The sequence below is a fragment of the Ammospiza caudacuta genome, chromosome 33 (genome assembly GCF_027887145.1).
Source record: "Ammospiza caudacuta isolate bAmmCau1 chromosome 33, bAmmCau1.pri, whole genome shotgun sequence".
Taxonomy (NCBI): Eukaryota; Metazoa; Chordata; class Aves; order Passeriformes; family Passerellidae; genus Ammospiza; species Ammospiza caudacuta.
Genome location: NC_080625.1, coordinates 3193003 through 3212703, shown reverse-complemented (window position 1 = coordinate 3212703; position 19701 = coordinate 3193003). Strand labels below are relative to the sequence as shown.

The 19701-nt window shown below is 50.4% G+C and overlaps 2 pseudogenes; one reads left to right on the top strand and one right to left on the bottom strand.

Moving 5' to 3' along the window:
- Positions 1–19701, top strand: part of LOC131570213 (uncharacterized) — a 1483036-nt pseudogene that overhangs the window by 385408 nt on the left and 1077927 nt on the right.
- Positions 1–19701, bottom strand: part of LOC131570235 (zinc finger protein 271-like) — a 558758-nt pseudogene that overhangs the window by 339436 nt on the left and 199621 nt on the right.

The window sequence follows — 19701 nt, the reverse complement described above, 5'->3', positions numbered from 1 at the left end:
CCCATCCCATCCCATCCCATCCCATCCCTGTGGACATATCCATGGATAGGACAGAAGCTGGGCTGGAGCCCCTGGCAGCCGCGCTCCATCCCCCGGGGCATCCCGAGGCTCTCCCTGCCTGGGGAGCTCAGGGCTGGGCTGTGTTCTCCGGCCTCTCCTGCAGCCCCTCAGCTCTGGCTGCGCTCGCTCTTTGCCAGATGCAGCCAAGGACCGGACACAAGAACAGGAAGCCACCCGTGGCCGCATGGGCAGTACGGCACAGGTACCTGCGGCCATCCCCACCTGGGCTGGGCCTGCTGGCACTGCTCAGCCAAGCACCAGGCTTGGAGCGCTCCATGGATGCTCCCTCCCTTGCTGCCCTTCTCCTGCAGACCCTCTGTCAATTCATCACGTGCCTTTGGCAGGAAGAGACCGCCAGTGTGGGCACGGGCGTCTTGGCCAACCTTCCATTCCTCGATGCCGAGAGCAGTGCTGCCATGCTGGATTTGCTTGTGGAGAAGGGTGTCTCCAACCCAACACAAGTAAGCATCCTGGGCAATGGCTCGATGCTCCCAGCAGTGGTGTGGCGCCTCCAGCCGGCTCTGCCGGGCTCCCTTGGCCTCTGAGACCCGGCCCAATGCGGTTGGAAGGGAAGCACTTCTCAGGGGAAATTGCTGCTCTGGCAGCTCTACGAGTCTCCCCGTGCCCTCTGCAGGTGCCCGCCATGGTGAGGTACATCCACCAGTGGCTCACGGCCAATGAGTCTGCTGGGCACAGGCTGGACAACGCCCTTCTGGAGCTGACCCAGGAACACCCCTGTGACGTGCTGATCACCCTCTTGCGCTGGGCCCCATCGTGTGACAGGTAGGGCAGCTCCACGTGCCTTGAGGGCTTAGGCTTCACCGGCCTGTCACCCTGTAGAGCCTGTCCCTGCTGACTGCCAGACAGACGGGCAGTTCCAGGATCCTCTGGCCCCTCTGTTTTCCAGTGCTGCCATGTCAGCTCCTGAGCCTGGTGCCACGCTCCCTCCCTGCCCCTCCGGGCCTGTGCCCACGTGGGCTGGCTGGCCGCTGCCGGCCAGGGGCAGTGGGCAGAGGCAGGGCTGAGGGCCAGCTCGGGGCCCTGCAGCTGCCCAGGCCACGGCGCTGTGGCCGAGCCCACCCTGACACAGAGCTCTGACCCCACAGAGCTGCCGCCACCATGTGGGGAACCATCATGTCCTCGAGCAGGACTGCGGAGCCAGCGCTGCAGCTGCTCCTCCATGTGCTGAGCGCCTGGCCAGTGCACAGCGTGTGCACCTCCGATGGGGACGACGCAGGAGTCTTTGCCCTGGCTGTGAGTTTCTGGTGCCGGCCTTTGCCAGCCCCCAGGCCGCCTCTCCAGCAGCCAGCTCTCTGTGCTCCCCCCAGCTGCATCTCCCTGCCTCAGGCACTGGGCTGAATCCTGCCTTAGGGGCAGGGCTCAGGGGCACCAGGCCAGCTGCTCTCCCCCCGTGTCTTCCTCGACCTCTCCCTTGCACACTCAGGCCCTGTCACGTGGATGTCTTGGCACTGAGCGTTGTCTCTGGCTGTTTTATTTCTTGCAGGCAACTGTGGCACTGTGGAAAATCTTCAATCTGGCCTGGCGCTCTCCTGTCGTGCTGGAGTATTTCCCCAGTCTCTTTCTGCATCTGCTCTTCCAAGCTTACATCAGCACGCAGGAGATGCCAGAAGAGGTTGAGACCTTCTGGCAGGGATGCCAGGAGCAACACGGCCTCTCCGCCAACCCCAACAGGTGCTCCGTGCCAGTCCTCCCAGTCTCCCCATCCCTCCCATGCCCCAGGGCAGGAGCTGGGGCTCCCAGCGTGACCTGGCCTTTGCTCTGCACACAGCTTTGCGCTGCAGACCCTGAAGGCCCTGCTCTGCCAAACGCGCTATGAGCACGTGGTGCTGTCCATGGAACGCAAGCGTGCCTGGGACACGCTGCTCCATGCCGACACCCACCACTGTGCAGTGGGTCTGCTGGCCAGGTGAGACCTCGTTCTCCCCACCGCCCCTCTCCTTTGTGCCCGCAACGCCCCACACAGTCCCCGTGGTCATGGGCGGCGGGGCCTTGTCACCAAGGGAGGGATGAGCAGACTGGAAAAGGCCGGCAGAGGAGGGTGCCCGGGAACAGCCGCCTCCCAAAGCGCCCCCAGGGAGCTCGGGAGCAGAGCAGAGCTCTGCCAGTCAGCCCTGGGAGAGGTTTGCCCGCCTGGCCCAGGAGCAATGGTGCCTTTTTCTCCCTGCCAGGGAGATGCGCTGTGTCTCCATCATCTGGTGCTGCAGCATGGCATCCTGCCTCTTTGAGCTGCTCAGCCAAGGCGTTTCAGACTGGGAACTGCCCGCCCTGGCCTTCCTGGTGGAGGTGAGCCCCATGGCCAGCGCTGCCTGGCTGAGCTGCCTCCCAGCCCTCTGCCCTCTCGTAGCCGCAGCTGCCTGGGACGCTGCCTGTGCCCTGTGCTGCTGCCTTGGCTCGGCCCTGTGCACTTCTGAGCTCCTGCCAGCTGGCACCTCTGTGCCTGCTCTGTGCCTTTCAGCTCCTGGATTGCCTGGACTTGAGCGAATGCACTGAACAAGTCCTGGAGATCTTGACAAGGCACCTGCAGAGCCAGTCCAGGGAGATGCGTCGCGTGGCGCTCCGAGGCCTCGTGGTGCTCACCTCGATGGTGAGGAGGAGGCAGCAGCTGAAGCTGTGCTGGCAGCGTGGGGCTGGGGCAAGCAGCCCCTTGGGCTTAGCTGGGCTTTGGCAACTGTGGCAGCTGCTCCCAGTTCTCCAGGCCCGCTGTTCAGCTGCCTGAGTGCTTTGGGACAGGCCTTTGGCCTCTGAGCCCTGCAGCAGCAGCAGCAGCAGCAGCGTGGGGTTGCTCAGCCTTGTTCTGCACACAGGATCCAAACATGTACAGCCTGAGCGAAAGCCTTGTGAAGCTACTGTGGGATAGGGATGAAGACATCGTGGAGAAGACCCTCATTGTGCTCATCCTCCTGATGCTGCAGGAAGACCTGGCAATAGCCAGCCCCATCGCCCTGCAGCTGGCTGAGGCGCTCTGGCACCTCTTTGACAATGTGAGGCTCTGTGCCCTCAGCCACGGGCACTTGGGTGCTGCCTTGGGCCTGGGCACAGGGGGGCCTGGAGCAGCTGATGTGGAGGGCTTTGGCTTCCTTTCCAACAGGACAACAGCCTTGTGCAGCTGCTCGCCATTCGCCTCTTCCAAGACGTGATTGCCTTTGTAGTGGCAAAGGGAGAAAAGCCCCTGAAGAAGCCTGTGAGCCAGAGCCTGCTCCCACTCTTCTTCCACTGCCACGATAAGAACCGGTGTGTGGCACAGGTGAGGCCTCCTGGGTGTCCCCATGGAAGGGTCTCAGCTGTCTCCCCACCCCCTGGCACCTGATGGGCTCCAGCCTCCTCCCAGCCCTGGCACAGAGATTCGGCTCCTGTGCCCTTGGCTGCGGTGCCATCTCTGGGTCTCTGCTGCTCTGCAGGCCTCTCGGGAAACGCTGCTTTCTGCAGTGAGCTTCCTGAAGAGGAAGGATCTCAAGCAGCTGCTGCAGACGGATGAGATGTGGAGATTTGCTGAGTGCTTGGTAAGTACAGCCGGAATCCCCAGCCCAATCCCTGGAGCAGCCGCCTGCCCACAGCGCCCAGTCTGTGGGGCTGGCAGCTGTGGCCCCTGCCCAGTGCTGCACGCAGGGGCACCGGCCTGCGCCCCACACGCCGCTCCCTTCCCTGGGCCGTGCGGGCTCTGCTCCAGGCTCCTGTGGCCCCAAGGCCGGTGCCGACGGAGCCCCGAGCCAGCCGGGCTCTGCTGCGGGGCGGCACCGCGGCTAGCCGGGCCCTGTGCCCCGTGCCGAGCCCGGCGCCTGCGGCTGCTGGCCGGGCCTCGGGGCTCTGTGGGCAGGGGGAGCAGCGCCGGCCGCAGGGAGCGCCCGGCCCAGGGGCAGGGCCCGCATCAACCCTTTCCCTCCGTGCCCTGCCGCTCTCTGCAGCTGGCAGAGGACAGGAGCCGAGCGGCCGAGCACCTGCGCCTGGCCCTGCCGTACCTGCGGAGCGCACAGGAGCCCCTGCGAGAGGCGGCCGTCAGGTTCATGGGTGAGCGCCAAGCCCGGCTCCCTCCCCGGCCCGCCCCATTGCCGCAGCTCGGCCCCGGCCCCGCCTGCTGTGCCGGCAGCAGGATCCGGGCGCGGGCACGGGCAGCCCCCGCTGGCCTGGGCATTGCTGCTGCCGCCCTCTGGCAGCCGTGCCCCGGGGCGGCAGCGTGCGCCAGGGGCCCGGGCTGAGCCCTGCCGGGCCAGCAGGGCGTGTGGCCTCAGGGCTGGCAGCGCCCGTAGGCGGCAGCTGTGGCTCTGAAGGCAGGAAACGCTCTGTGTTCCTCAGGGCTGGCCGGGCGCTACCTGACAAGGCAGCAGCCGCAGTTCCGCATCATCTGCAGTGGTGAGTGAGGCCCGCGGGCTCTCGGCGGGGGCTGCCGCTGGCAGCTGCGTTCCCTGGCCCGCCCGCCGACGGCTCCGCTCCCTGCGCACCCCAAGGGCAGCGGGGCCACAGCGCAGACACCTTGCAGGGGCCTGCGGGACATTCCTGGCCAGCAGCTGCCAGCTCGTCCTTCTTGGCTCCTGCTTCCTCCAGGCCGAGCCAGGAGCTGCGTGGCACAGACGAGGCTGGAGGCTCTGCCCAGCTCCCCGCAGATCCAGCCTCTGACTGTGCCTCTGTTTCTCTCTCTGCAGCCCTTCAGGCCATGACGGATGACACCAGCCCTGCCATCTCATGCCTGGCGCTTCAAGCTCTGTACATCCTTTTAGCCGTACAGAGCGTTCCCTCCTCCCGGCTCCAGAGGATGCGAGACCAACTCCGCCGCCTCTGGAAGTCGCGGCCTTTCCTGTGTGCCCGTGGCTGAGTGTCCTGCCGCGGCACTGTGCAGAACTGATCCGGGAGGCTGCGTCTGCTGGGGCCACCTGAGCCTGCAGGGAACACCCCTCCTGTGCCAGCACTTCCTTTCCCTTCACCCACTCGAGGAACATTAAATTGCTGTTGTTGGATACCCGGGTGTCCAGGAGCTTTCTCTTGGTGCAGAGTGTCTTCAGGCCAATGGGGAAGAGGGGAAAGGCTGCTTGGTCTGCGCAATTTGCCCGAGCGTGCGGTGTGGAAGGGAAAGTGGCCAAACGCCCCTTGGCCTTTGGTGGTTCCTGCAGGAATGTTTTTGTTCCTGCATCACATCTTCTGGAGCTGGGGGAACAAGTGTGTTCCGTGTTGCGAGTGTGTGTCTGAAACATCCCTCCTCTGCCTTACCATTGTCATGGAGAGAGACCACCAAAAAAATTAAAACCCCCGTTTGCTGATCTGGTGGCTGAGAAAGTCATGTGCCTGAGGCCTGAAAGTGTTGCTAAGTTGCTGTTTTCACAGATGTTGTTTGTTATACGCTACACTGAGCTCACAGGGCATCCTGCCCTTTTGCACAATAGCTCTGGAATCCTCCCTACCTCTCACCCTGGCTGGTTTGAGCATTAGGGTGGTCCCCTCCTCCAAGAGAAGACCGTTCATAACCACTGTGACAGACAAGTAGAAATGTAAGAAACCTCTTCATCAAGGGACTAAGATATGAAATCCCTATGTGAGAAGGCCCCTCTCACCTTCTTCCAGAGACTGGGACTGAAAGCCCCAACTTGGGGGAGGTGTACAGGACGAGGAAGGAAAGCTGCCCAAAGGAAGGTGGATGTTGCAGGTGTAGGCAGTGGACAACGAAAACAATGACTCTCACCTGCTGCCAAACTTGGACTGTGTGTACCCTTTTTTCCTATCTCCCCCAAAGATACAATAAACTGCCTTTGTTTCGGCAGCAAAATCCATCCCCCTTGCCCCAATGAAAAAGAGTATAATTGGGGTCCAGATGAACTGGGCCTCTGAGACCTCCCTGACGTAACAGGCGGGTCCTCGACTGGACTGGACCAAAGGACTTCGTCTCTACGTTTGGCAGCTCTATCCCCCTCTTTCTCTCTCTCTCTCTTTTGTCTCTCTCTTCCTTTATCTATTTCTCTCCCTTAATCCCTCTATCGCATTTTGCTGTGCTCATTCAGTAAAGGTGCATTTGTTTCGATTATCATTGCAAACCCCCTTGTACCGTGTCGGTTCTTTTTGCACCCTGAGATCAAATCCATGAACCATCACGAAACCCGTCCGTGACGACGGATCGTGACACCCCCCCGAGGACCCCTCCCAAAATTCCCCCCAAGACCCCTCCAGCACCCCCAGACCCCACTAAAACCCCCTCAAGTTCCCCGCAGACCCTCCCCAAATCCCCCCCCAAACCTCCTCAAGACCCCTCCCCAAATTCCCCACACGACCCCTCCGGGACCCCTCACCTGTCCCTGCACCTCCTCAGCAGCTCCCGGAGGCCCCCGTCCTCTCCCAGCGCCTCCCCCGCTCTCTCCAGCAGACCTTCGAGCAAAGGTTGTTGTGGCCACTAAGACCCCCTAGTTATTTTCAGGGACACCCCTTAATAATTCTGGTTTAATTACATCAGCCTGTTGCATATCCATAGACCCTCATGAATATCCATAAAATAATCTACATATTTCAGAAACTATTTTACATGGGCCATCCTTGAGGGTGTCTCCCCATTTCAGGAGCCTCCACTGAAATGGAAAAATAAAACCACTTCCCTTTGATTATTATTATTTTTAATTACTATTACTATTATTATTATTATTTAAATTCAGGGGCTCTCAGGCAAAGATACGGGAGTAGAAATAACAGTTCTTTATTAGGAAAAATTAAAAATACAAATGCAGTAGTACAAACAAAAAAAAACAGTGACACAGTCAGAATCCTCTGGGAATCCAGTGAAAAAAGTTGATCCTCTGTGAATCCAGTGGGAAAATATTTATCCTCTGGGAATCCAGTGGGAAAAGGTGGATAATCTGGGAATCCAGTGGAAAAAAGGTTGATCCTTTGGGAATCCAGTGGGAAAAGCTGAAATTTTTGGAATCCGGTCGGAAAAAGGCTAATCCTCTAAGAATCCAGTGGGAAAAGCTGAAATTTTGAGAATCCAGTGGGGAAAGGGCTGATCCTTTGGGAATCCAGTGGGAAAAGATTTAGCCTCTGTGAATCTATTGGGAAAAGTTTGATCCTCTAGGAATCCAGTGGAGAATGAGGCTGATCCTTTGGAATCCAGTGGAAATAGGGCTGATCCTTTGAGAATCCATTTCTTACCCTCCAAAGACAGGGCAAATGCAGGGCCATGGACTTTTTATAGGGTATCCAAAAGGTGGAATTGGGGTTGGGGTCAGGGGAGGAGTTCTTAGCAACACAAGAAGGGTGAGATCAAATTCCTGCCTCTTAGCAACAGCAGCACTCCACACAGAACGTGTCCCCAAATCCTAAATTCCCTCTAAAACAACTGAGAAATTATGGAACTTGAGATATATTCAATCAATTTCCTTCACCTAACCCAGTTTTGGGTGTTTTTTAAGGATGAAGGTGAAGCAGAGGAAAATTAAGGCCAAACCAAAAGGAGAAGCAGCCAGGTGTGTTCTCAACATGAATCACAGGGAATGTGAGAGACCAGGGCTGTGCCCAAAGTGCCTCCTCCAGTGGGGGATGGAGCTGGAGCAGCGCACGAAGCTCTGCCCGCACTCGGGGCACTCGCAGGGCTTCCCTTAGTGGTGCCTCTGTTGGTGTTGGGTCAAGCTAGAGCTCCTGGAGAAGCTCTTCCCACACTGGGGACACTCATAGGGCCTCTCCCCAGCGTGGGTCCTCTGGTGCTGGATCAGGCTGGAGCTCTCTCTGAAGCACATCCCACACTCAGAACACTTGTATGGCCTTTCTCCAGTGTGGATCCTCTGGTGCCTCATCAGGCTGGAGCTGAGGATGGGTTTGCTGTGCACATGGACCTTGCAGCAGTTCTAGAGACAAGCAGAAGGCTGCCATGGCTCTACCTCTGCTATCCTTTGTAAGACGGTGGATAGAGACAAGCAAAGCTTTGGCTCCAGTTTTGCCATGTTTAACAGAGATTCTCCCCATGCCAAGTAGCCTAAAAATCAGGATGAACATTTTGAGACAACAGGTAGAAAGGAGGAGAGCAGCAAAGGGGAGTGCTGTTATGGTATGGCTCTCTACTGCCAACAGCAGCACTCATTCCACTGCCAGCCTGGCCTCTTCCTGTCCACCAGTGCTTCCATTAGTTGCATACATCAGAAAACCTCGTGCTATGATACTTAAGTCAGTGCATCAGAGACCACGGACCCTCTCAGGGATGTAGCAGAGCTTAACAGGTCTTGCACTGAACGAATTGGCAGTGAAACACAACTTTGAGTCACAGGCATAGATGCAAAAAAGAAACAAATCAGACATAGGTTTCAGTACTTCGGAGCATGGGGATTTGGATATAGACTTTGGCTTTACTAGAAAGGTGGGAGCTTTTGCAAGAATTTGGCTCGAGCAGGATTGGAAATGCAAAGGAGTTGTTCCTGGGCAGTTGTTTGAGTTAAATCTCATGCATCCAACTTACTTGGGATAAAGAAATTGCTTGAAAGCAATTTTATATTTATCTATCTGCCCTCCTTCTCCTGGTTAGTAATACACCAGGCTGAGTCCTGGCAGCTGCTAGTTATTGTGCAACTGGAAAAATAACTTGGACTTAAAAGTCCCAAGAAAGTGAAGCCTTGGGACAGGAGATGATTGGGAGGGTATTTACCTTTGAAAGATTTAAGTTTCTCTATTAGGCTATGCTAACTGCAACATAGAAATATCCTAGAAAGCAATTTAAACATTATGCAGAGCAAAGTTCTAGAGTCTTAGGTGGGACACATCTGCTCCTTTCACTCCCTACCAATTACCTCGGGTATTAGCTAGTTCAGTGTCACCACCTTCTTGTGACTTGGGAAGCAGGCTTATTCTCCAGGCACAGGAAACCCAGCTTCCCAGGGCTACACATGACCACTCACCACCAGTTACAGGCATATATTTCAATCCAGGGAATCCTATTTACCTCTAGGGTGATTACAGAGCCATGTAACTCTTTGAAAGGGCTACTAGGCAAGTAGCACAAACTACCCTGAGACAGTGTTTGGCCTGGGCACACATGTTGAATATGCTTCAGGAACCTGTACTGATTCTGAAACATGCACACAAAACTCCACTCGTTCCCTGGCTGCCACACCAGCACAGCAGCCAGCTTCCTAAAAACTACAGCATTTGCTATCTTACCCCCACCCTAGAGGGGTGTGGAAAACCAGTCCAGGAAACAAACAACAACAACAAAAATCTTGGCTGGATTCCCAGGAACAGCAGCGTTAAACCTGACTGGCCTCCAGCACCAGTAAATTACATCTTACCATCATTAATGCCACCATTCAGCTCTCTGGAGTTCTTCACACCTCCTTTCAGAAGCCCCCGTGCAGGGCTGTTCGCAGCCATACCCCTGCAGCACACTCCCTCCAGTGCCAGGCAGGATTTATCTCCCTTCCTTGCTTTACTCAGGGCCCCTGGTACTGCTGAACAAAGCACTTACAGGCCAAGCCCTCAGCCAAAATTAGCTGACACAGTTCTGTTAAGGCCCTGGAAATTAGTTAATTTATAGCAGCTGAGGGTCTGGGTCATTTTTTGTTTTTTTTCTTTTCCCCTCGATTAAGCAGATGAACTTTAATTGCACCGTTCTAATGTTTGTTAGCATTATGCTTGAAAGAGCCAAGTGTTTTTGTATGCCTCTTTTGAGATCTGTAGCAGGAACAATCTGCTACTTGGAAGCCCCACGGTTTAGATTCTATAATCCAGTTAATAGAGAGGAAGAAGAGAGACTCTTCTCTCAGTGAGCAGCAAGAATAACTTGAGTTTCAGGTCACTGCCTTAATCACTGGAGATCTTTCTGCTGTAGCACAGATGACCTCACTGACCACGGGAAAATATTATTGAATGAATGAGGATGAGGTGCCAAAGTGTGTTGCAAAATCCTGTTGTCCTCAGAATACACAAGAGTATTCTGCTCTTGTGGAAGGGGGATGATAACATTTTGCCTCATCATAGGGCGTTGGAAGAATAAATCAGAAATGTTCTGTGGTTTGCAGGACCTGACAGTGGTAAGAGCAATGGTTTGCAGCCTAAAACAGATAAACAATTTTTGTAAAACACGTTGCTAGTGACCAAGGTGGCCATCCCACAGACGGTCAAAAATTTCATCTTATTTTCTGTTCTTTCTACTCCAGCCAAACCTTCACATTGCAGCTTTTGTAGTCCCAAAAGATATGCAGTAAAGCATCTGACATGTCCTTCTGTAAGTAGCAAGACCTCATTTTAATATGCTGCTTCCTGATTTTAGACAAAGCAATATTTGTGTAGGCCAGGGTGAAACCAGTTAAGCAAGAAAAAACAGGGGCAGATTGAAAGAAGTGAGAGAATCTCCAGTCAAAGGAAAGCATGGCATGATTAATAAGTGAGAACAATCAGTCTGTGGGAAAGAATTACCATTGCATATAATAATTCCTGGTAAGAGTGACAGCTGTATGGTTTGTTCCTAAAAGTAACTGCAGGAATGCAACTGCTCTCCTCCTGACTCTTGGTGGTTTTGTTGGCCAGCTGGGTAGTGGTGCCATCAGAAGAGCCTGTAAGCCTTGTATTTTTCATGCAGATACAACATTTTGTGTCTGGCTGCCAAGAGGTGTTTGTAGCTGAGCAGGTAGATCCTCTTGACTCCAAATCAAAGTGACTCAGTTCCACCTCCTCCTTCCAAGCCCCGGCACCCAGCTCCCTCTTAGAGCTGATGTTTTGCTATATGTGAAGCTGCAAACCAGTCACCCTATTCCTTGTCTTCAGGGCAGGGTCCTTCATACATATCCCAAAAGTAGAAGAATAACAACAGAGCCCAGCACAGGCAGCTCCTGATGGGTTTTCCTGGGTAATGTCTTTTTCTTGTCCCTCATCACAGCAACATCCTGGTGTTGTATTGCTGAGGTCTAGCACTGACTGTCCCGAACATGGCTCTTGGCACTAGGAAGATGCTTGTGAATTCTGCTGAGGGAGGCAGTGCAATTCTCTATATGATAAACAAATCTTATATAAGGGGTATTAGGACTATGTACCACAAGAAGCCCATCAGATTATTTATCACTGACTGCCCTTCATAAAAATCCAGTGTAAAATATTAAATCGCTGGGTGTCTATGAACAGCAAAGGGCATGTTTCACTGGTATGCCAGGAAATTCTCAAGATCAAACGAAGGGAATTCAAATAAAGTAGAAAATGATCCATGTAACAGTTAGCTTGGCCTTCATGAGTACAAGTCTCCCTTATCTATCTTTGCAGAAAGCAAGCTGGAGGAGGTAAAGATGGGTTATTTCTGAAACAGGGAGCTTCTGGGTTACCGCAAAGGAGAACCGTACAGCACAGCTTTCCCTGATCCACTCCTGGTGGGGTGGATCCTGGGCTTCCCTGCCCACCTAGCACATTTACATTATTGGCGGCGAGTTTGTGAAGCTGATGCTGGTCTGATTCAGGCAAAAAGAAAGATAAGGGAATGAAGTAGAAAGTAAGACATCCAGAAAAGTGTATGCATTGTAGCCCTCTGAGGCACTCTGGGGTGAACACTAAGGTAAAAGATACCAGGGAAACTGAAGTTTTGTTCTGAATCAATTCTTGGTTCCAAATTCACAAACATACATACTTAGAGCTGAGATCTGCAGTTTGCTAAAAGGTAGATGCAGAACTTTCACACTGGCTTTCATGCCATCGTGACCCAAATGTTTGCACTATGAAATTTTATATTCAGAAAAACAGTAAGAAAAACCTGGGAGCAGATCTCTGACCCTTGAAGATCAACCTTTCATCCAGAGACTGTTCTATCACATTACTCTGTAAAATAATTGTGACTTGAAAACAAGTCTTGTTTGTGTGCAAAAGCTCTCGAGCAAGGCTGCCCCCATCTCTTTTGTCTTTACAAATAAGGTAGGAGCTCACTTTAAAGACGTTACTTCATAGCTAAAACCATATAGGGAGTGAAAAGATCTACAGTGCTTTTTACACTTGCTTTTTTAATCAGAACTTGATTTTTGTCACATGTATGTGAGCAGAGAATACTGCAGAGAATACCAGGGAGTTGTCAAATTGCTTGTTGCAACCCAAAATTCATTTAAGCCTCTGGGAAGAGTGATTTCATTTCACTCTTTTTCCTGCTGGTCCAGAATACATTTAATTGGAAAAAAATATTTGAGTCTTAAATTAATGTCTATCAGGCTGAAAGAACATGTACATCTCTCCATCTATATGCAGATAATTACTAAAATGTTACCTGCCTACATATGTTGTTTTTTACCTATCAAATCAGAATTGTGCTTTTATGAGCCCCCCTGGAGGACTCTGAGGCTATGAAACACAGCCTTTTGTTGCAGCAAAGCCCACAAGAAAGCTTCATATAGCTCAAGAAAAACAAATTAGGGCTGTCCCTCTCTACCACCTTGGTATAGGCAGTTTTACATTCCACATCCCTCAGGGGATGCATAAGACACTTGAGTTTTGTAGCCTCCTGTGACCTTCTACGTGTTTTCAGCAGGTAAGAAGAGCCCACCTGCTGAGGACAAAGTCGTGTTAACACACATGAAGATTATGAGCAATGAAGGAATTCAAAACCCAGGGTTAATTCCAGAGGCTCCAGCCGACACAGCCTGCACAGAGGAGTCCCATCTTCCCGGTGCCAGTGTCCCACCAGACTGCTTGGGAAGTCCAGGTGCAGCAGCCACGGCAGCAGATGCGGACGGCCCGGCAAGCCATGACTGCGCAGCCACCCTGCCTGACCCCAGCACCCTCGGGTCCAAGTGCCGGCTCCACAGATTCTCCAAATTCGAATCTGAGGACTCGGGGGTTGAGTTGCCAAGCAGTGCTAATTCTCCATCAACGCCTACAGGCTCAGAGAAGAGCTTTGTGCTTCACAGCAGAAACCCATTTTGTGACTCCGGTGTGCTTAGCACCTCTTCTTCTCCAGAAATTGACCATCAGTTAATGAGAACATGTAAAGAACATGCCAGGAAAGTTAGCCTGCAAGATCCAGAGAGCAAAAAGCAAGATGATTACTATAGTCAGGAGGCAGATGCTGGGCAGGATGCTACACCTTCCCTTGAAGACTTCAATGACCCTCAGGAAGAAAGTCCTGATGAACATTTTCACCAGGATGACAAGCAGTTTCCAGAAAAGGAACCTGCTGCAGAGATGGACCTTTCCAGGGAAAGCACTCTTTCCACACCAAGTCCCATAGAAGAGCCAAAGATAATTGCTGACAATTTTCCAGAGAATTTTGGCAGCATGCAAGACCTTCAGATCCATGAACATCAGCTGAAGAAGTGCCCCACAAGTGACAGCCTGGATGAATACATGGATGAATGCTGTAGACTGAGTGAGGTAAGAAACATGTGAACCTAATCTTAAATCTAGGCCCAAACACCCCAGTCAGAGTTCAAGTCCTATTTGCCACAAATTAGACACATCTGAGTGAGTTTAGAATATCTCCCCTGAAACTTGTAAGCAGTAAAAAAATGGTATTTGATTTTAAAGGTTTCTTTTCTTACCAGTAAAATTCTGAATTAATTTGTGAATATCAGGTCTGGGTAAGGATGAAAAATGACTCCTTGAGATCTGGTGTTTATAAAAGCTCTAGATAAGAGGATGGACTTGATTCTGGTCTCAAAATGAAGATTATGAAGTTAAGTCATCATCCTCTGATACATGGGGTGGAGGTCAGAACATAGGTTTATTTTCGAGACGAGGTTATTCTTGTCTCTGGGAATAGCTGGCTTGCTTTTGGGGCACTGAAATTTGTAAAGAATTTGTCTGAGGGTTAATTAATTTCTGCCCAGGCCTGTTGTGCCCTGTTGAGTCAACTGTCTCAAATAATGGACGAGCAGGGAGCTAATTCATAAATTCAGATTTTTGTCGGGCTGGAGTTGGAGATGCCATTTTAACTTGCCAGCATAGCTGTGATGGACCAAACTGCAAAGACCAAATTTCAGCAGGTTGTCTCACTCCTTACTCCCTCTCCTTCCCCTTGCTGGTACCTTGTGCCACTGACAAGAGAATAAAAAGCCCTTCTGTGCACCTTCTCCCATAGCAGGTGCTGGTAAGGGCTCCCCCCAGCTCTTTACCTGAAGCCTCATGCTGCTGAAGTGAGGACAGATCACTGCAGTGGGTTCCAGGAACCAGGAAAGCAAAGATCTCAGTGGGGAGCTGATTCTTGACAGAGAGAGAGACCAGAGAGCCCCATGAGCAAAGGAAAGGAAAAAGGAGAAAGGCAGACTAGGTGAAGATGGTCACAAAGACAAAAGTATCAAATGGTGCCTAGCAGGGATTTGTTTTGGGGGTGTTCATTGTGGTAATAGTGATGAATTGGAATTGGAGATGGGTGGGAGTAAGCCAAGCAACAAGTGATGTGTGCTGTGCAAATAATTTAACCATGACCATGATGCCCTGAACAATTGGGCACTGGACTTCCTTCTAGCATGCCAAAACCTCTCGAGCAGTGAGGAAGGTCAGAGATGTCTCATCTCTGTTAACGTTGCTTATCAAAGAAGTACAAGCAACACACAACCCATCTGAGCAGTGTTTTCCTCCCCAGAGCTATCTCAAACATGGCAGAAGACAGATGTCTATCTTGCACAGATCCCAAACAGATCTGGCCATTTGGCAGAGAGTTCAAGAAAAGATGGGAGCAGCAGAATCTGACCATAAGGAAACTTCATTAAAAAAGTTACCTAAATTCTCTGTTGTACTCTGGAGAGTTTGCACCAGATTTGGTCTTGTCGACAGCTCTGTATGTCTGTGAAATTCCATTAAAGCCTTAGTGAAATGGAGCCTCAGTTTACCAAAGCAAAGCATTTAAATAAACAAGAGAATAAATTAGAAAGAAGCTGAAGAGGAAATTAAGCTCTTGGTGGCTTATCTCCCCTCCTTTTTAATATCCCCACTGGCTGAGTGCTAAAGTCCTGTGCCCTAGAGCACTTTTCTTTGTTTTATGAGCTGTGTAAATACAGCTGTGACCTAGATGCTGGGGAAGTTTGTCCCTCTTCACAGCACACCCCCAGGCTGATGTATCTCAAGAGCAGCACTCCTCAAACTCCTGGCATGCCAGGTAGCCCGAAGCTGACTGGGACAAGAAATGCCCATGCACTGCTGCACAGCCCTGTAGCAGCTGCTGCACTGTGTGCCTCAGAGCACCAGGACAGCACCAGGACAGCCTCTAGCAGGTGCAGAGTCTTCTGCCCTCACTAAGCTTACACCAGGCTGACCTGTCCTCACTGTCATACAACAGAGACCTGTTCAGGAGTGAGATCCAGATGATCATCTGACCATACAGCTGGCAGATGCATCTCAGTTCATCCCATCTGAGGATCTGCTCCAGGCTTTCTCTGTGGTTTTCACATTTGTCTGTCCAAGACACAAAATGGTACTTAGAAACCAATCTCTGCTATGGCCTGTTGTCTTCTGAGGGACTAAGATTTCCCTGGAAATGAATCACTGTTGTCTGAAAAAAAGCAGGCCAGCACAGTGTATTCCCACCCTGCTTGGCAAGAACATGGCAAACCAAATTGCTCCATCAAATCAATTCCTGCATTAAATTAATGTTGATAGAAAGGCAAAAGTGCTTACACTGTCTTATAATTAATGCTCAGTGAGAGCATTATTTAGTTACAGGTGACACCATCTTCCTCAGTTCTATGGATGGTTTTGGGAACTTTGAACTAACAGAAGAGTAGCTGAGTTTCCCCAGCTCAGCTGGCTTGCAGTACCAACTGTGCTCACTGGCTCACCACAGCCAAACAAGGATTCAGTCTCTGGATGAAGTTGTCCCTTGATGTCCTCCTGACCATCCCTCACTGCTGAGGCCACTTTCAAGAGAACAGGAAGGAAAATGCTGAAAAAGAGAGACTGGAAATGACCAAATGTTTTGACCACTTGGATTCAGTTGGTGAATGGCTTTGGCTGAATATATACATCAAATCATTTCACTGCAGCATTTAAAAGATAGCTAGGGGTCTTTAGGTATTTCCAGTCTATGAAAAAACAAAGTCTTTGAAGGGTTCCTAGAAAGACTCTCTCTGTGCAATTGTTTTGGGGGCAACCAGCTAAATTACACAAATATTCTGTATGGAACACTTGCCATATCTGAGCAATCCTAATGCTAACCAGCCCTGTGGCAGGCTGAAGCACACCCCTAAAAGTTTTCACCATTGCATTCTGAGCACAGAGGAGGCTGGCCATGCAGAAATGTGCAAGCACTGGAGGCTATGCCCAAGTTGTGCTTTCTGAGATAATTTCAGTAAAATGCAGATTAATTTGTCATTAAGTAGCCCAAACAGCCTTAAGCAGCCTCTGAAATCTGGCTGTGAAGGAGGGATCTTCAGCATATTGAGTCCAACCTTCAGTCTGGTTTAGGTCCTCTACAGGGGTAGATCCCCCTTGCCCCAAGACCTGGAGCACCCACTCTGCACCTTTTCCCTCTCATCTTCTGGGCACCTGTATTTACTTTCAGGAGTTAGAAATTTACTCTAACTTTTGCTAAAAGCCACGTTTTTTCCATGCTTGTCCCAAACACACCTTTGCTTTCCAGAGCCTTCAGCTCTAGACACAGAGCATGGAAAAGCAGGACCCTCTTCTCTCCTCCCCCTGCCCATTTTGGCCTACAAACCCAGCAGCCACAGACATGAAGCAGGACTGTACAACATTAAGCACAGGACAAATACGGAGCAAAAAGAGGGTCTCTAAGTGAAAGAGGTCACCATCAAATGCTTCATTCTTCTTCTCCAAGCTAAGTTAGGGCCAGGTGTTTTACGCCATCTAAGATCTTGTGTGTCCCTTGAAGTCTCCCCTTGTGTTTCCACAGCTATAATGGGTTTGATTTGGCTCAGCGTCTCCTTAGGGCAGTACAGACATGCCAGCAGTCATGCAGTAGCATACTGGAAGGAAGAGGAGTTGCTAGATGTGCAAAAAGAGGGTGCAGTGTAGCAGAAATCCTATATTTTGGGATAATAAGGAACTACTGACTGTCTATTGGAACAGTATATAAAAATGACTGTTCATTTTGAGACAGCTCAAAATGGCTAAATTTTCAGAAGTTGATACCTGTGTACTTTCTGAAAATTATGCTTCTCAAGTTGGGCACCCCCATATCTCTAGCTGCTTTTAGATATGTTGGTTATAGTGCTTTTGATTCAAGCTTTTCCCACCAGATACTACATAGGCTTTGTTCTCCCTTTGGGTCCTGGGGCTGTGTCCCTTCCCATTGCACAGCCACAGTAAATACTCAGTTTTACGGCTGAGTAACTTTTGTCTTGCCACCACTTCTTACAGGCTCTGCTTGAGAGGAAAATAAAAGTCATTAAATGAATGACTGCTTGACTTGGAGTCAACAACCTCTGCCCCAACTTCAGACACAAAACCATCTGGATTTAATAATACCTGTTTATAAATAATGTTGTATCATCATTTGTTTAAAAAGAAGTAAATCCTAATGTTGATTATTTTTGAACACACCATGAGCTTTCTGACATAATGAAAAGACAGGAAGAGTCCCAGGGCTAGCATTTCCCTAAAAATGTAGATTGTTGTGGGAAAGGAGACAGAGTAAGCTTCCTGCTTATGTAGAGGGAACTTATTTCTTGAAGTAAGATAAACTTAGAGCGCTGCTTTTGTAAAGATCGAGGCTTATTTTACTCACTGATATCACACGCACATCAGCAGGCAGCGCCAAGGTGGAGGTGAGTCCCTTCGTGTGTTCGTTAGCAGCCCGTTCGACGCAGCCTGAGCACGGCACAGGGGAGGACACTCGCTGTGCTTGGGGAGGTCTGGGCACCAGCAATGGTGAGGTGCAGAGCAGGAGGCTGGGAAGCATCATAGCTTTTCTTCTGCCATAGGATTACTCTCTGTCTCCAGCATTGCTCTTGGCTTAGCAGGTCCTGGTTGAAGAGAAATCAGCAGCAGAGATTATCCTTCCACAGCCAGACAGCAAAGTCGCTCTTGCAAACTTTCTTCAGGCATCTCTTCAAGACTGAGAGTAGCAGCAGGGATGTAAGCTGGGATCCACTAAAGACTAGTGGAAAGATACTCTTTCACTTTGGCAGCTTGATTCAAGTATGTTTCTCTCACAGACACGCCAGTGATAAGGACCAGAGTACAGCAGACAAAGTGTACTCCCAAGCTGGTCAAAACTCAGCAAATCAATGCAACCTACGGATACATGTCTTTGGGTAGGAGCTAAGCCCAGCTTCAGTACACAAAAGTGTGACTTGCACTGAGGATTGTAGGCTAATGGGCCATACTATTGCATACAGTTGAACCATATTTGTTGTAAGGCTTCTGATGCCAGTAAAACCCAAAAATTAACCTGGGAGGTAGAACTAGAAACAGGCTGTCATGAGGTTTTCCTCTGCATCAGCCTGTGATCAGTCAGAAGAGTCCCTCTGACAGTGGAAATTGTTGAGTAATCCAGAAAAGAGCTTCAGTAAGTAATGCTGTAGCTCAAAACTGTGGTAAGACCAAAGCGCCTTGCAAGAGGACGCCTGACTTTATCACAGGACGTGCCTGTAAGGAGTGTGCAGGGCTCTCAGCTCCTAGTAAGAATTGCTCTCTTGTTACTCCATGGTCCAAGATCTATTGCCATTGCAGTTGAACCAAAGTAACAGCAAAGCCCTGGGATCTGGTCTGGGATACCTAGAACACATCTGCCAACTGATTGAGAAGATTGGGCTGCTTCAGGAGCACAACCTGCGTCTCCAAAAACAAGTGTGCAGGTTGCAGAAAGAGCAGAAGATGAGTCAGATAAAAGAGGTAAGCAGATAGTATAGTATCCAAAGCAGATACCATAGTATCTTCCATTGAGTAATACATCTTAAATAATAAACTCAAGGCCCAAACAGAAAGTTCTGTGTGTGGGAAGATGCCAATTTACCACATCCAGCACCCACCTGGACTGGGCACTCTGGTCTTTAGGGAGGCCTCACACACCACAGTGGGATAACTTTCCTGAGGCTGGGCCTGAGTTTCTGGTATTATACAATTTGGTTTCCCAAATGTGCTTGCCTCTTTGAGTTAAAAAGCACACTTCTCACCTCATACAGTGGCCTGTTCTAAGTCAGTAATTTGTTCTTCTCTAAGCTGTAAACTTCCCAAGAATGCATCTCCTCTCCTCATGCTACCAAAACAAAATCCACAGAGCTCCTTAGCAATTGTGTTTTGATTTATAAGATCTTACATTTCCTTCTGTTTTCAAACTGTCAAAATCCCAGAATTTTTCACAAAACAGACACAAGGGGAAAGAGAAGCAGCAATACCATGACCCAGCTCCATGCTTTTTTTCACTTCCTGTGCTCCTAAGCTAACAGATGAAAAATCTCTGACATTAAAACATTTCAGTGTTCCCATTTGTCATTTTTATCAGCCAGAGGTAGCTGGAAAATCTGACTGAAATTTGCAGATAATTTCAGGGTCTTCCAACATTTCCATCAGCATTTTTTAGTCCCTGCATATTTTATTAAACTCTACCCCACCTCTTCTTCAGCCATCACACCAGATTTTCATCTTTTTTCCTCCTCTGCCTTTTTGTTTATTTTAACACTCCCCAAAGGAACAGAAAGGGTTTATCACACTCAGCTATTTCTTCCCAGCTGTGCTGTGGTGAGTCTTTTATTCTCCTGAAAGCGTCATTGTTCCCCTGGTGCTGCTCTCCCACCTGCTGGGACT